Source organism: Crocuta crocuta, unplaced genomic scaffold (genome assembly GCF_008692635.1).
Source record: "Crocuta crocuta isolate KB4526 unplaced genomic scaffold, BGI_CrCroc_1.0 scaffold266, whole genome shotgun sequence".
In the NCBI taxonomy this organism is placed as follows: domain Eukaryota; kingdom Metazoa; phylum Chordata; class Mammalia; order Carnivora; family Hyaenidae; genus Crocuta; species Crocuta crocuta.
The window spans coordinates 5,216,155-5,228,132 of record NW_027531005.1 but is presented as its reverse complement, the minus strand read 5'-3'; the positions used below and the strand labels follow the sequence as shown (position 1 = coordinate 5,228,132).

General features: G+C 42.7%; 1 long non-coding RNA gene across 1 annotated transcript in view; it reads right to left on the bottom strand.

Annotated features, from left to right (window-relative positions):
* Positions 1-11,978, bottom strand: part of LOC144237099 (uncharacterized) — a 165,552-nt gene that overhangs the window by 17,857 nt on the left and 135,717 nt on the right. Inside the window, exon 5 of the long non-coding RNA XR_013336752.1 lies at positions 114-550. This is a non-coding gene — a long non-coding RNA (uncharacterized LOC144237099). The remainder of the gene's footprint in view (positions 1-113; positions 551-11,978) is intronic.

Sequence of the window (11,978 nt, the reverse complement as noted above, 5' to 3'; positions counted from 1 at the left end):
GGCGGGGGGAGAGAGAAAACTTGGCATTTGCCACATACAGAGTGTCTAATATAATGTTAGCAAGAGAAAACATGTAGGAGCGACTGACTAACAAAGAAACAAACAAAACTTACTTTGTTTTCCAGCACAGTAAGCAGTTCGGGGATGAGATGAGGGTAATTCCTTCCTCGAGGCCCCTGCTTTCACTTTGAAAGCTGTGTTTATGCCGACATCCAGATCTGCTGTGGAACACTCCAAAATGCCTGCACTTCTCGGGATGCCCCAAGTTCACAGTTCAATCTCAAAAGCCCCGGGGACCAGGAACCCCCAGGACAGATCGCGGCGACCTCTGGGCACCACGTGGCATCGCTGCTGTTGTTAGCACACACACGCCCAGGACACCCACTTGTTACCTCAGGAACCAGGCCACCGGCAGAAAGCTGTGCCGACGAGTGTCCAGAGTCTCCAGCCTCTGGTATTCTCAGGTTCAAGGTTGGAAAATGCATTAAGACGAGAACCACGCAGTCAGCAGTATTCCGTGCCATTAACTTTCTGGTACTTAAATGCCTGTCTAGAGAAGAGCAGAAGGCACAAAATTACCAGGAATATTTTACTAGTGATTGTGATTGGCGGGCGCTGTACGCTGGGTCATAGCTTGTTCTCTAAAACTGCATTTAAAAATCCTAGATTGGGGTTATTTTCATTTCCTCTGTAAAAACCATAGAAAACCATTTTTTTCAAAAAGGGAAAAAGTGTCACGTTGTTTAAAAATGTAACCCTTACTAGACCTCATCTGGTTAATTTTTTAAAACCCAAAAAGTAAAACAAACAAACAAAAAGCATATAAATTTGGTTTGTTTTGAAAAATTACTTCATCCACGTACTGTCCAGCTCATAAAAACAAACCTTCTTCCAGCAAAACTGGGACACTTTGACCTTGTTTACTGCAGCGTTTTGAAACCACTGGCTCGTAACTCCTGACATCACTGGACGTGCATTAGCACCTTCATTGCTGTCGGGGGCACATGCTGTGATCTCCAGTCGCCCCTGCTTGAACAAATACTCCCCAGGACAGGAAGGATCCCGGCCTCAGTGTTAAACCCCCAGAGCTCACATGATACCTTCTGTGTTCACCGCTCTGGTCACTTTTACAAGAAAACAAAAGCATCGACCACCCGCTAACTCTCTTAGGTCCCAGCTTCCACACCTAGTACGGATCGTTATGTCTTCTGACCCTCCGCCTACCCCTTTCTCGCCAGTCACCACAATGGCAAGGATTTCTGCCACGGAGCTTTACGAATAGAAGATCATGACCTACTTTCTCCTGATAGAAGGTTCCCACAGACTTTCCTAGAGGATACTTTATCTGAGTCAATTTCAGAGTTCCGAAGAGTATTATTGCGTTTTTAATTTTGACAAAGTCGGATTATCCCTTTCTTTTTTTCTTTTGTGGAATATGCTTCTGGTGGTGTATCTGAGTATTGCATTTTTAAAGAAATAATTTTCTCCTGTATGTCTGACACATTCCCCCTTCTGTGTTCCTCAATTTTATTTTAGATGCATCCAAATCGAACCAAAGGACAGCTGTAATCCCTAGAGCAAATCACCATTAAATCTGGGGGAATGTCTCCCATAATCCACCTCTTTAAATAAAACTAAATTCTAGTCCCATAGTGATAGTGCAGTTTTACAGAGGAGTAACGAAAACCCCAGTTTAACCTGAGTCAACCGGTGACATCCTTGTTCTTTTCCTGAAACAGCTTAACAAAACACCAAGTCCTCAAATGGTAGTCACCAAGAAATAAAGAACACGAAATACGTATTTGAGCAATTATGACCCCTGTTTGGCAGAGAGAAGTAAAAAAGAAAAAATCCATAGTTAATAAAATTAATTAACTCTAGCTAAAGAACTACTTAAAAGACCCTTCAAATGTCATGCTGTTACTATGACAACTTCAAAACTGCTGTGAGAAAATGTGAAGGATTTTAAGATCCATGATAAAACAAGTGTCGTCCAGCCTTCTGGAAATTACTTTCATTTCTATCAGACAGCAGCAAGACTAAATGGCCATTTACAATTCTGAAACATCAGATCGTTACCTTTTGAGAGATGCAGTACCCTTCACTCAGATCATGAAAAGAGTAATAAGCAAATGAACAGCTCTCTCAGTAATGGGAACCATTTTGATTTCAGTCCTGCAACTACACCACTCCCACGGTCTATCTAGTTGCTACATTATTTTTATAATGAAAGCAAAGTCCGATTCAATGTGAAAAGGACAGGACACACACACAAAATCCCTAACCGTCTCTCATTTCCAAGTACAGATAGGCAGGAACACATTCACTCTAATTTTTTAAGCATCAATAAAGAAACAGAGAAAGAAAATATCTTTCCCTTAAAATTCCTGCTTTGGGGCATTTAGACTGATTTACATTTTATGTAATCTTGATGGCTCAATCAGGAAGTAAAAATTTTAAGTGCCTGTGTTACTGACGGGAAGGATCATGTGACCCGTGGCAAAGAAAATTATGCAGTATAAGAGCACACTAAGAAAAATAAACTTAACAGGGCTTTAAAAATACTGTCTTTCGGATTCATTGAGCCATGAATACAGTATGGCTTTTGAGAAGTAATAATCTGTTTGGAAGCCTTGAAAATAAGGCCTCAGGACATTTGGAAAAATATCATGAGATCAAAGCAATGTACAGTGAGACGGGAAAGTTTAATTAGTAAAGGAACAGTTTCTGTGAAGATCATATCCATTCAAGGTTTATTTTAAAGGCTATTTTTCTATGTTATTTGAAGATCAGGCAATAATTGTAATTGAACAAAACATCATCAGCTGCAGCTGTGTATAAGTACATAGGCTTTACTTATTAATATATAGTGTTCTGGGTTCCTGGAGCACAAAGGAGAAAGCTGTCTGGATTCATCCAGTCCTACAGATTTCAAGCTGTCAACTGTGTTTTCTTACAGCAAATACATCCTCCGGAGGAAAAAGCCAGGGCACTGAAATTTTCATCTGCAAGCACTGAAACTAGTAAAAGATCACTGGTAAATAGTATCTGAATTACCCTTATCTGCTAAAAAAGTTATACTACACAAATAAGACCATGTTCGCTTGCTCTGGAAATCAATGGACTGATTGATAGATGACTCTTTTAGACAAGAACTACCACTGCTTCTCTAAAAGAAAGTGTGGTAATATAAAGATTTTGAAATTTGAAAGGTTTGGCCTATGGCTGTTTGTTTCTCAATGCAATTTCTGTTACTGATATGTTAATAAATGATTTATTAATACCAATAGTAAACAATTAACATGATTGAGAGTAGGTATTTGTATCTCAAAGATATTGCTTGAATCAGTTTTCAAAATGGTTTCCATATTTGTATTTCAACTGTTTAGCAAAATGTGTACCACAGCTCCAGGCAAGTGGTAGGGCGAGGTCAGTGACAGGAATCAGTTCTGGGTACTTCTAGATTACTAGCGCATCTTTCTTTAACTCTTAAACACAAGATGTGGCTGGGCAAAAGAATAAATTATTAGGAAAAACAGAGGTCTTTCAGAAGGGAAGCCTGAGGTAGATTCAGGAACAGTAAGGAAAGGTAAAAAGCACAAATTCTCCAAGGGAGAGTATTAAGTGACATTGTTCAAGGATACTGATCTTTGGTATCACACTGGTTGACTGAATTAAGGATGAATCAGTTACCAAGAAATATCCCCCAACAGATTCAGAACACAACCTAGCTCTGCTGTGTGCCGAGACCATAATTTATTGAGAACAAACCTCAGAGAATATATACCTCAACTCTGTAATTCTATTAGGAAATTAGAGAAGTTAAGAGACTTTATTAAGCTGTACAGTTGACTGACACCTGAAACTGGACCCAAGCTTTCTGGCTTTCCTAGGTCAGGGCTCTTTTTCACTGTGTGCTGCCCTCCATCTATAATCGGAGGTTCATGTAAAGTCTCTGGCAAGCAGAGCCCTGGTCACTTATCTTAGATGTGAATAACTGAAGTAGGGTCAAGACTGAGAGGGGCTCACTCTGAGCTACCTAGTCCCTCACTCATGGACCTATGACCATTGTTACCGCAATCTCGGTCCTCCACCAGCGTGTGCGGAGTACCCTCCCGAGCTGGAAAGAGATGCGGCAAGTTCTGGGCTGAGGGGTAAAGCTCTGGGAGACAGTCCCAGGCCCTCTTCCTGGCTCCTTCCTTCCACAGGTAAAGAACACAGCCTCCCTTTCTTTTCCACTGGGAAGATCAAGGCACTAAAGTAAGAAAAAGCATGTGTTTTGGTTCACGTCGCAGCTTCACTGGGATTTTGGGCAAACATGAAAGTAAGAGGATATTCTAGAAAAACTAGTATTAGCTCCTACTTTATAACCTTCACCAAAATTAATTTTGTGGAGATTAAAGAGTTAAATGTAGAAGGGGATAAAGAATACAATTAGGAGACATTTCTAAATTGGAGATAAGAAAAGAAGTAATGGGGGGGCGCCTGGGTGGCTCAGTTGGTTAAGTGACCGACTTCAGCTCAGGTCATGATCTCACAGTTTGTGAGTTCTAGCCCCACGCCAGTCTCTGTGCTGACAGCTCAGAGCCTGGAGCCTGTTTCAGATTCTGTGTCTCCCTCTCTCTCTCTGCCCCTCCCCAGCTCGTGCTTTGTCTCTCTGTGTCTCAAAAATAAATAAATGTTTAGGAAAAAAATTTTTTTAAAAAAGAAGTAATGAAAAAAGTAACGAAAGGCAGTAACATACTAGGAATCGATCTGACTACATTAAAATGTTTATATAGGGGTGCCTGGGTGGCTTAGTCGGTTAAGCGTCCGACTTTCGCTTAGGTCGTGATCTCGTGGTTCGTGGGTTTGGGCCCCGCATCGGGCTCTGTGCTGACTGCTAGCTCAGAGCCTGGAGCCTGTTTCAGCCTGTGACTCCCTCTCTCTCTGACCCTCCCCTGCTCACGCTGTCTCTCTCTGTCTCCCCTAGAAATAAATAAAAACATTAAAAAAAAAGTTTATATAAACACATTTACGTAAAAATGTACGACCTGTAAGTCCAAAAGCAACTGAAGTGAAAGGTGAAGAAAAAAACCAAAATACTTGCAACAGGGCAATAAACCTTGTATCATTTATAAATGTATAAGGTAAAAGGTATTAACAGGCTATTCAGTCCAAAATCTAAAAGGCCAATTAACATAAACAAGCGTTGATTTTCACTAGCAAACACCAAAGAATTCTTTCAACCACCATCTTCACAAAGATGGACAAGAAACAGTTAAGCTGGTGGAGTGAGGTGAGAGCATCATTTCAGGAAATGGGCAGCATCTTTTTATAAGCCTTAAAACTGCTGTGACTCAGAACAGGTCTATAAATACCACCTCAAGAAACAATCACAGATACACAGGAAGATAACTGTACAAGGACATACTTACAATAACCTAAAATTGCTATTAAACATGGAGGGGAGCATGTGACTCAGTAGGTAAATTCATGTGTTTAATGGAGAGTACTTAATGACATTGGAAATAACAAGATACATAATGTTGGATGAAACAGGTGGATATAAGATTGTGTATGGGGCACCTGGGTGGCTCAGTTGGTTAACCTTCTGACTTCAGCTCAGGTCACAATCTCACAGTTCGTGGGTTCAAGCCCCGTATCAGGCTCTGTGCTGACAGCTCAGGGCCTGGATCCTTCTTCGGATTCTGTGTCTCCCTCTCTGCCCCTCCTCTGCTTGCTCTCTTTTTCTCTCTCTCAAAAATATATAAACATTTAAAAACATTAAAATAGTGTATGAAGATGATATCAATATTGCTTAGTAAGAAAGGAAAGGAGAGAAAAGGAAGCACAGACAAATGGGTGCACAAAAGCTCATCTCAAAAAGATACTAGAAAAGAATAATTTAAAAAGATTATGAAGGGGCAGAGAATTTAGATTTTTTTGTCACTTCTTTATAATATTAAGATATTTAGATATGACATTTTCTAAAGAAATCTTATTTTTATAACTGGAAAAATGTTATTTATGCTAGTGAACACCCTACAAATATTTTTCAGTCACTAATTATTTACAAAGACCTTTTTAGCAAAAGAATGCTTATATCTTACTATTGTGTGCAAAAAAGAAATACAAAATAATATGATCTTAAATATGCAAAAATCCACATTAAAAGACAAGAAGAATATGCAACATGATGTTAATAATGGTCACCTTTCGGGAGTGCTTCTGCGTGTGATTTTTTTTTTTTTCTGTATCTTACAAGCTTTCTACTATTATCACATATTGTTTCCAAGACAATAGGTCAATATCAGTATCGCAATTATAAGACTGCTATATTGGGGCACCTGGGTGGCTCAGTTGTTTGTTAAGCGTCCGACTTCGGCTCAGGTCGAACTCAGGAACCGTGAGTTCAAGCCCCACAATCAGGCTCTGTGCTGACAGCCAGCTCAGAGCCGGGAGCCTGCGTCAGATTCTGTGTCTCCTTCTTTCTTTGACCCTCCCCTGCTCATGCTTTCTCCCTCTCTCTCAGAAATAAATAAAACATTTTTTAAAAAGGCTGATATATTAAGAAGATACTACTATTAACAGTTAAATTTCAAAATACAGAAGGTCTATAGTCACAAAAACCTGCCCTATAACTAAGAGACTTTTACTTTTTTCAATTTAAGAACCAGCAGTACACCCTTCAGAAAACAGCAGGAATTGGGGGGTGTGGCAGAGGTGGGAACGAATCCTGCGTCTTAGTTTTCGAACTGTTTCTCCATGCAGCGGTTCTGTGAGGGTCATCCTGAAGCACGAGGAACCCAACAGCAGGACAGTAGTAGGAAAACAGTGAAGAAGGGTGATGGGAGAGGGGTAGTTTAGTGACCAAAAGAGGAAGGGCAGGACTTCATGAAAACAACAGAAGCATCGAGACAGAAAGTTCAAGAAATCATTAGATCCAAAGTAATTCAAAGGGCCTTGAAAAGCTACATGTGTATCTACATTCACAGAAGCATTACTCCTAAGAGCCAAAAGGTGGAAGCAATCCAAGTGCCCACCAGCAAATGTAGTCTGTAAACGTGACGGAATACTATTCAGCCCTAGAATAGTAAAGAAAGGCTGATGCGTGCTACAATATGGGTGAACCTTGAGGATACTGTGCTGAGTGAAAACAAGCCAGTTACAAGAGGGCAAGGACCATGTGAATCCACTTAAATGAGGGACCTAGAGGAGTCAATCCACAGAGACAGAAAGCAGAATAGTGGTTGCTAGGGGCCAGGGGAGGGGAAATGAGGAACTAGCGTTTAATGGGTATGGAGTTTCAGTCATGCAAGATCAAAGGGTTCTGGAGATGGATGATGCTGACAGCTGTTCAATAATGTGAACGTACTTGATGCCATGGACCCGCGCGCTTATAAACGTGAAGACTGTGAATTTATGTTGTACATATCTTACAGTTAATTATACATATATACATACTTGAGAGAACAAAATCATTAGAATCAGAAGTCCTGAAGGAGGCTTCTGATATGGCATGAAAGAGAGTTTAAAGGCACAGGTATCGAAATAAAGTAGACCTTATTTCTAATATTAGATTCTTCAGGGATAATTACAGAAGTGAGCTCCATAACAGAAGATCAAAACTGAAAATAAGAAGGGACATCATGTTTCACTTGAAGAGAACATACCAGACCTTTCTGTGGTTTTTTGAGACCCTCTCATTATAGCCAGCTTGAAAAATTCCCCACAACTAGGAAAGAACCTGCAAGCCCAAGCAACACAATGACGTCTTCTCATCAGCTAACGGGAAGGAGCACAGGAAACTGAGTGCCCTAAAAACGTACTCGATCCTTACTGCGAACTGCATTCACAGACCTGAAGACTTCTGGACCTGGACAAAGCCCCTTACATAAAGCTGTTCCAGGGACAGACACCCAGAGAGTTTGCCCAGGCTCACTCAGTAATGCAGGATTTAATGACAAACCTCTGGAACACACTTATGTTTCATTTGTTGGATCTTATTTTTTAAAGAGCGCCTTATTGGGGCGCTTGGGTCGCTCAGTTGGTTGAGCGTCCAACTTCAGCTCCAGTCACGATCTCGCGGTTAGTGAGTTTGAGCCCCACATTGGGGTCTGTGCTGACAGCTCAGAACCTGGAGCTTGCTTCTGATTCTGTGTCTCCCTCTCTCCATGTCCCTCCCCCATCTCTCTCTGTCTCAAAAATAAACATTAAAAAAATTTAAAGTGCACCTTATTAATGGTAAGAATAGCAGAATTGGAATGTTCTTTCTGTAAGTCATTTTATTAAGTCTTTTCAAGAAGTATTTATGGTGTCCAGTACATACTGTGTATGCCACGCCAGGCACTGGGCTAGGTGCTGGACGGCGAGCAGGATGTGATCACCTTTCCCTCAGTGAACTGGCGATTATGGTTTAAAGGAGGCACAAGGTGCTACTGGCATACACAGAAGGGGTCTATAGGTCTGGAAACCTGTCGGAAGTGATACTTGCAATAATAGATGTCATTATTATCTTTGTGGCAAGCCTGACTGATTACTGCTATGAGTCAGACAGTTTTAGGCACTGTCCATAAACAAATTAATTAGAATCCAGTCTAAGACAGGGATGCAAATCAGATCAGAACATTCGGCAAAGGGCAGAGCTGCTCGGAGTGTGAAAAGAAAAGTGGGGAATGGCAGGAGAGCTGTAGGTCAGGGGAAGCTGGGGCTGAGAGGCACCGATGGGGGGGGGGGGGGGAGGGGGGAGGGCCTGCAGCCATCAGGAACTCTGCAGGGTGGAGGGACTGACACCCAGCGGGGGTTTTCATGAAGTTCTGCTGTGTGGAGGGGAAAGTAACTCTCTTCTCTGGCTCCGCGTGAATTCTAAGTGCTTCGATGACTTCTTTATGCACGGGGTGAGAACGCAAACCCTGCAGAGGCCCCCATCAATTTGGGGACAAGAGATAACAGAAATGGGGAAGAGTTCAGGGAATGAAGTGACACAACATGGACGCTTTTTAGAGCCTCACTCTGGATGTAGTCGGGAAGACGCACGTATGCAGAGCAGATTGGGAGAGAATTCCAATCGCAGGGAGATGGGTGCAAAGGCACACACCCTGGTTAAAGGTGATGAAAACCAGGAAGGACATACTGCAGACAAGGCGGACAGATTCAAGAACTTGACCAGATTTGGTTTCTTTGTGGATTTGGAAGCGGAGGAGAGAGAAGGGTCAGAGAGCCACAGTTTCAAGCCTGGGTAACTTGGATCCATCTGGAATCTGCTGGCTAGGAGATACCGGCGACATCAAAGTGGAAATGTCCCACTGGCATCTGATCGTGAAGCACGGGGCTTAGCGACAGCTGGAAAGAACCTGCAAAGGGCAACCGGGAGAATATGCTGAAGGGGCAGGGCAGGGCCAGGGAGGCCAGGGAGGACGGGACACCAAATGCCGTCACTGCCACAAGGTCATGGAAGGAACGAATCCAAATGTATCTGGTCTACGTGGCAACAGCAGGACAGGAAGGCCCCTGGCTCGGCCTGGAGCAGTACCAGTTTGGTCACGGGTACGAAAGCCAGCCTAGAGCACCCCGAGGAGGGGGCAGCAGTGAGAGGGAAGTGGAGGCAGCAATTCTTCCAAGAAGTCTGGCCCTGGCAGGACAAGTGAACGGAGAGGGGACCAAAAAAGCAAGGCAATACTGACACTGTGTGTGTGTGTGTGTGTGTGTGTGAGAGAGAGAGAGAGAGACATACACACACAATGTGTGCTTAATTAGTGAGACATGTGTAGGTTTCAATTTTTTTTTTAATGTTATTTTTTGAGAGAGACAGCATGAATGGCAGGTACTAGGTCAGAGAGAACATCTCTGAGAAGGTGCGGGAGGCTGGGGCTGGGATCTGGAGCCATGGGCATAAGGAAGGACTCCTCTTCCGCTGCAACCGGAGGCAAGGCAGGCACACACAAAGTGTGCTGTTGGGGTGAGAACCCGAGTGAACTCGCCTCTGTGACGCAGGAGCGGCTGCAGCTACTGAGAGAAGGAAGTGAGGTGGAGAAGCCAGCAGGAAGTACGTGCAGGAGCTGCTGGGGACGAGACAGGGCAGGGACGGCAGGCAGCAAAAGTCACCCTGCAGAATGTGAGCTCAGGAGAGCCACAGGCAAGGATTCTGTGCACCTGTGGCCTTTCCCAAACAACACTGAAAACGTAAACAAGAACTCATTGAGCAGACCTCATGAGAAGTCTCATCTTCAATATCGTAAGATCAGGTAAGTGAGCTGTAACGGTATCAGTTTTCCTCAAGCCTTAACCACACATGCGCAACAAAGACAAATGCTTCACATGAGCTACAGATGGCCAGCCTGTGACCATGTGTAGAAGGCTCGCACTTCCTTCTTTGGGCAAACCTGGGGTGTATGTGTAACCAAAACATCGTTATCTCACCTGGAATTACATCATCGACAGTGCGTTAGCAACTTTCATGTTTAGCCTGAGCTGGACTGTGCTTCTGGGCACCACCAGCCCTGCTACGTGTGCACACAGGATTACAGTGAGGGTCAGACACCGCCCCCCTTCCAGAGTCCTGTGGGGAAGACGAATGAGCAAAAAGGCTCAGCTCTAGTTCCCGCTCCGGCCAGGAAATTGCTGGAGAAAGCAAAAACAGGGGCCAGGAGCTGAGCACAACTGTACAAGTCCAAACACAGAACTAGGAAAGGTGGTATTTCAGGTTGAGTGGATATGTTATACTTGAATTAACTGAGAAAAGCAGGAAGAGAGGAAGACATCACCTTGAAAGAACACCTTTCCTTGTAAAACTTTTTTTATGGAGACAAAATTAATTCTAGCTATTAGCATGAAGTGCCACTCGTACTTTCAGGGCAAACATCTCTCAAGGAGCTCAAAAGAAAACCCCTTGGTTCTAGACCTTTCTGGGGGAAAATGGGAATTAATAGTAAAATCTGATTAACTCAACCAACTGGCAAGTCTACTATGAATAGTGAGGTATCCGAACCACAGGATAATGTAATATACTTTTGCTTTCTGGCTTTTTCTTTGTAAAAATATTTCCTCTTTGCGTATGTTTTTATCATAAAAGTAACATAATGTTACTGCTGGCCAAAAGTTACGTAGTGCTCACTATGAGCCCACCCAGCTCTTAGCCTGTCCCTCCTTCAGACGCTTATTCTCTGAGTTTTAGGGCAAAACACAGAGGCTTAAGTCCTTTGCCTGTGATGACTAGGAGAGCTGGTGTCCTAACCCAGACAGGCCAGAATCAGTCATGTGCTCACACACTGCACTACAGTGTCCACACCAGGAAAACATGAATGCTAAGATTCTAAAATTCAAGGTGTCAAAAAGAGATGATCACCTTTTATTCTACCTAACTGAGTAACTTTGGTAGATTTCCTCTATTCATCCTTTGGTTTTCAAATTAAGGCATTTTTGAAAAGAAAATGTTTTTTTACTATATCAAGTAAAAATACTATACAAAGCTGTTTACCAAAATCTTTCCAGGTAGAGCTTCTACTCATAGGAAAGACTTGTTTAAAGTCAGCAAATCTATTTTTTGCACACAATGTGCACAAGTTATTAAAACAAAATTTTCTTCACAAGCTTCTTTACATTATGAAAAATTTCCTTCTTGGGGCGCCTGGGTGGCTTAGTCGGTTAAGCGTCCGACTTTCGCTTAGGTCATGATCTCGCGGTTCGTGGGTTCGTGCCCCGCGTCGGGCTCTGTGCTGACTGCCAGCTCAGAGCCTGGAGCCTGTTTCAGCCTGTGACTCCCTCTCTCTCTGACCCTCCCCTGCTCACGCTGTCTCTCTCTCTCTCTCCTAAAAATAAATAAAACATTAAAAAAAAAAAAATTAAAAAAAAAAAAGAAAAATTTCCTTCTTAAGAGTAATGTTTTTTTAGTCAGACTCACACTTAATGATAATGAGTTCCAAATCAGTCATGTTGAATTCATATCCAGTTTTCAAATACTATTTAGTTTTCTGCAAAGTTGCCTGCAGGCTGAGGCT